The sequence below is a fragment of the Pieris brassicae genome, chromosome 13, assembly GCF_905147105.1.
Source record: "Pieris brassicae chromosome 13, ilPieBrab1.1, whole genome shotgun sequence".
Taxonomy (NCBI): domain Eukaryota; kingdom Metazoa; phylum Arthropoda; class Insecta; order Lepidoptera; family Pieridae; genus Pieris; species Pieris brassicae.
In genome coordinates, this window is record NC_059677.1 from 3,874,559 (window position 1) to 3,880,558 (window position 6,000).

General features: G+C 32.4%; 1 long non-coding RNA gene across 1 annotated transcript; it reads left to right on the top strand.

The window, feature by feature from the left end:
- Positions 1–682: 682 nt before the first annotated feature.
- Positions 683–3,417, top strand: LOC123717881. The gene is made up of 2 exons (XR_006754889.1): positions 683–917; positions 1,188–3,417. It is a non-coding gene; the product is annotated as an uncharacterized LOC123717881 (long non-coding RNA).
- Positions 3,418–6,000: the final 2,583 nt, after the last annotated feature.

Below are 6,000 nucleotides of genomic sequence, written 5' to 3' on the forward strand. Positions count from 1 at the left end.
GTGGTGGAGAGAAAGTGTCGAATAATTAATAAATTATTTTAAAAAATATATTACACATTAAGCACAACATGTTTTTACGGATGTAATATTTCTTCTCTTGTTTCTATTCTACCGAAAATGTAATGTTTAAATTTAAAATGTACATTAATTGTATGTAACTGAAGTGCAAAAAAAATGTAAATGAATGTTTTTTGTAAATTCTTTATAGCTTTTTTACCCGTGAATTCAGAACCAAAGGCCATAAAATGGTCACCCTACAAATGTGCTATAAAACTAGTCTTACCATATGAAATAATCGATAAAACACTCAATAAAAAAAATTACAATAATTTTATTACAGCTATGCCCATCAATGGTCGGTTTTCAAATATATAATTTAAAAAAATCTTTCATATAGGGTATGATTGTTTCATTTGCTATCATTGTTTGCAATATTCAGAAAATTTTAAACTACTTTCTTCTTGTGGATTGATTTACTACTTTATTTGAGGTAGTAAATCAATCCACAGTAATTTGATGACTTCACTGGGTACTTTTAAGGGTCCATTATCTTAAGACAATTGATAATACTAATAATAAAAAAAATTGTCTAGTGTCACATGTAGTATGTTATTATTTGATACTTCGTTAGATGTCAATCGTATCGTATGTCACATGTATAAAATTACATTTGTGACGAAAACTCGTCAAAGGTTTTCTCAAAAATTATAATATGTTGCAAGATCGTCATATTATATTAACTATTTGCTTACTACTGTGATTATGTTCATAAGATTTATTAATCTTGTTGTATTTAATAATCCACATTTGTAACTCAAACCAACTTACGTGTTTCGACTTTAGAATAGATAAAGATACTTTTTCTTTACTCACTAGTGACACTCACTTTGCTCCAGTGGGGGACAGTCTTCTCGTAGGTAAACTCGGTATTAAACTTATACTAAAGAATTTATTTAAAATTTTGTTATTAATAATTTAATTATTGTTTATGGTATGGTTATGTTTTAATGAGCTTTATTGCAATCTAGGAGATTCTTATAGATTAGATTGGATTTCGTCTTCAGTGTTCGAATCACTATTTAATTTGATATGTGTATATTTAAAATTAAAAAGTATGTAAGTGAACTTGTAAGCAGTAACATTTCTCTTGTGTCAAATTTATTATGTCAAGTGTATACTTATTTCAGAATGGCAGATCCACCTAGCCCTAGGGTTCATCAACCCCCTCCTGAGCCTAGGACTCGACAACCCCCACCTGAGCCTAGGACTCGTCAACCCCCTCCTGAGCTTAGGCCCCGCCAGGTCCCACCAGAACCAAAAAGTGTTAATGCCATGCCTCCGCCACAGCCTAGAGAACGGCACCCACCACCCCAGCCACGCGAAAGGCACACACCACCCCAACCAAGAGAAAGGCAACCTCCACAAACATAACAATAACAGTTTAATTTATAATTTCTTCTTTCTGCACTCAATCATGAATCAGTTTTGTAGTATTCAATATAGAATATTTCATGAAATATTTAGGACAAATAACCTTATACTAAGCATTTTTAAATGTGATGGAACTTTTTTATATTAACATTTTGTTCTTATCTAGATAAATAAGATAGGTTATTATAGATAAAGTATTAATTATGGGGCTAAATCTGTTTATGTGTGTACTAGCTATATTCCTGAAAAGTAGCAACCATTTTAAGCGAGAAATATATGTGTTATGTCTTCTATCTGTTAGAATTCATTGGATAGGATATTTTAATAGGAGAATAGTTAGCTGGCAATAAGATTTACTAATTTGTGTTATAAGCATAGAAATATTTCATAGAAATACTTTATATTAACACTCAAGTATACAGACTCAGTACTAAGTGGGACTTCTATATGTTAAAAAATATTGGGATTGTCATATGAGAGCGGTAGGTAGCTACTTAGTGTTTAGTCGCAACTCTGGATTGTATCTTTTACAATTAAAGAGAAAGGAATTTCTGTGTTTATATGTAATTGTATTACGCTTTAATCTATCAGACTTATTTTTCTGTTGCAATTACTGTAATTTTAAAATATTATTATATTGCATTTAACTATGTTTAGCCATAGTAATCCAAATGATATTTTGATAAACACAAGGTTTTTAAAATACAGTTTACATAAGTTTTCTTACAGAATATATTTAATAAAATGTGATACTATTTGTACCATTAAGCCAAATTTTGTGAAATAAATATTTTTATGTTGTTCAAAGTTTTTTTCTTATATGCGATGAGTTAATGTATTAAAAAATGCAGCTTGACCTACTTATCTTTAATTTGCAAGTGTGATTTTAGCGCTTATAAATTGGATCTTTATGGGAATTAAGGTGGTTTTAGTATGATAATTTGAAGCTATGTAACAATTCACTTTAATGGCTTAAATATGAGCTTATGACTAACATACAATTAGGGGTAGTGGGGTTGTAAAGCTTATAAAAACCTGGTTTATCTAAAAGTTCATAAATCTAAATGACACTTATGACCTAACTTGAAGTGTGGTAAAAACCAAAGGGTTCATATTGGCTTCGAGTGTGCGGCTATGGATCATATTTTGTTCACGCTTCCAATTATTAACTAAAATATTTTTATATGACTGAACTAAAGCTACAAAGATTGGGTCAGAAATTATATCTATGTGTATTATTGTTTTATTCATTAAAAAATTAAGTGTAAACACCCTGCGCCCTACCAATTCTCCCTGTACCTATTTATGTAACTTAAGTGTATCTCTCATTAATGTCTATCAACTTCAAATAAATAAATTAACTTTTAACACAAGCTATGTCAAAAAAGTATGGCATCCTTTATTCTTCTTTCCATGTGCCTACAACAGGGGTGTACAGTGGTTACAACCTAAGGTTGAGAGCCTCCGATATCTGTTCCATGATCATATTAGGGTCTAAGGCCGGTTACTCATGATGTTTTTCTTCACGAGCGAAAGGATAATGTAAGGAATGGATGTTAGACGTAAAATTCAACATTATTTTAGTCAGAATCCACAATGTTACAGTGATGTTTTGGCTATTTAAAATTGTGATATGAAAGATAACGGAAAGCATTACGTGGGTAGAACGGAAGTGTCTAACTCGATAATACTTTAACGGCAGTCAAGATCATACTCTCGGTTACACACAATGTTGCGTTATATTTTGTTTATTGTCATACTTTTATTTACACTGGCAAACTCCACAGTTTTCCAAGATGAGTTATTATTTCCTGAGCCGATACAAGAATACGATGTTATTATAAAAAGTGTTGATCTGGAAGATTCGCCAGTGGTTAACGATGGCTGTCCACCTGGATCACAGATCGATATATCAGGGATATGTCGTGAGGTTTGGTGAATCAGTGATATTAATATTTTGTGAGTGAAATAAATAGTATGCCTGTATTCTTTGTTTTATTAAGGGATGAGGTGATGGGGGCAAAGTGCGCCATACTTTTTTCATAGTTGACTTTGGTGCAATATTACTTGTGCTTAAGTTCACGAGTGACCCTATATCATGGTGCCATAAGGATCTGTGATGTTTTGCAACAACAACTAATGTCATGTCATTAGAATCTGGCGGCAAATTAATGCAATTTGAGCATAAAATTTGAAAACAGTCTGACCCGGCGCACTTTGCCGACAAATCGGAGAAGTGCGCCTGGTATTAATAAAACGCAATATTAAAGCATCTGAATAAAAACAGCCCTATATTGTTTTAAGAAAACAAGCAACAATACGCATGTTGTTTTTTTTCATAGCCACATTCTAGAAGAATATATGTATTTAAAACCAAATTTCGGCTAAATGCGCCATACAATCTTAAGTCAGAGGCTATGAACCTTTTTTCTAAATATTGATAATCGAGTGTCAAGTATATTTTTTCTTTTATTTACGATGGGAATTAGTATTATAAAGGGACTGATATAATAAGTTAGTCATTGAAATTAGTTATTAAGTGTAATATTTATTATAAATTCTTAACAAAACTAGGTAACGAAAAGAAAATCAATGAGAAACATCTTCTAAAGTATATTAGTTGTAATTATTCAAAAACATTAATCAAGCAAGGCTTGTTACCCATACAAGACTGGTTTCATCCAAATTGTAAATTCTCTCAGGCTTGTCCTGAAGCTCTAAGTCGGCAATCACTCTGTCTAAAATATCATAAAATTCTTGGATGACAAATGGGTCTGCGGCTTTCTTACGAGCAACTACAGCCTGCAGTTTTTTAATTGATAAGTTATAACGCTTTTTGAAGCTTCTGAAACCAATCTTTGCCGGGAGTACCATCGTTGAAAGGTGTTTTTAGATCGTTCTGTTTGACATATCCCTTAACAATATCTAGAAATTCTGTACGAGTCAGGCCGAAGCCATTTTTTTCCATTATATGCAAACATTTTGCCATCATTTTTTCTGTCTCATATTTAAATACTGGTGGTCTGCCTAGACTTAATAATTTTTGGCCCCTTCGACCTGTGACGTGGTCTATAATAGTTTTTCTTGGGATAGCAAAGGTTGATGCGGCTGCATACCCAGACATTCTACCCGATCGAACAGCTTCGACTGCTTCATTCAAAGCCTCTCTGGACCATGAAGTACCTTCTGTTTTTCTTTCATAGCGCCCCATCTTAAACAAAAATCATAAACGATAAAATAATAATGATTTATTAATTGTGACTTTTACTAGTCTATTGTGTTTGGGTGTGGTGTGCATGTATGTAGGTTATCCTCACAGCACAATTACTAATATTTTGGCAGTTAAGGTTTCTATGACACTCGGATGACGATTAGAAGTAATTCCAACAATAGCACACACTTCTCATGGGATCAAGAATTAAAACCGTGTCGAACTAGTCACGTACAAAAAATAAATAAATACTTAGTAAGATACATTTTTAAAAACAAGCTTTTATTTGAGTAAGTATTTTAAAAAGAATGTAAACTTTATGTCAAATCACACCAATGCCTACAAAAGTTAAATTTAAAAAAAATTGTCGCGATCTTAAACTTGTGTAAATGTATTTTACTAATAAACGTATATGCAAATTACATCTTAATCGGTTTAAGATAACTGCTTTACAATTCATTAGCAAGATTTCACCCGAACATACAAACAAACAAGTAAACAAACATTGCAAGTTAAATAAAAGCTTGTAAAAAAGACACATTTTAAAAAGTTTTTAACCTCTGGATTGCGGCGAAGTGCGCCATATATAAAGTCAGTATGGCGCGCTGCCCCAACTATATAAATTTGAGGTGAGAATATTTTACTTGCAAGAAATATATACATTTTACTAGATAGGAGTGAAATAAAGTCAGAATCTTAAAGCAAAATATTTAAATTGTGCACTTACCTCACTCGTATATCGGTAAAAACTCGATTTCTTGAGATTTATGACGATGATCACGCCATAGTCATCTCTCCTCACCACTTTGAAAATGAGTGAAATTAAAATAATAAATTTCACATGTTTCATAATTCATGTTGGGTCTCGAATGTAATAGCGCTTGTCACAGCTAAATATTCCAAGTTCAATTCCAGTGAGTTGCCTTCACCGCTCTAAATATAACCAACGCAGCAAATATATACTTTATATATGTATGTAGTATACGTGGGAAACACTGAAAATGTTTAGAACGGGCCAGTTAGATTGGCTGAGAGTTGAGTCATTGGTAATGAAAACTTTTTTGAATTTCAATTTTAGAACTCTTTGGTAACCTAATGGAGTATATTGTCATTTGTTTTTGTAAATTGGCGGCAAATCTAAAACGCTTTTACACGTGAAAATGAACCAAACGCGAGAAAATTTTCGGTCAATCATTTATTATGATTTTTGTTGTGGTATTACTCAACAACAAAGCTATGATAGGCTGCGATTAGCATTTTTTATGCCCACTATATTTACAATTGGTTTAACGAGTTTAAGCGTGGACGTAGCAATGATGATCCGCGTGAGGGATGTCCTTAACAGCGACTACTGAAGA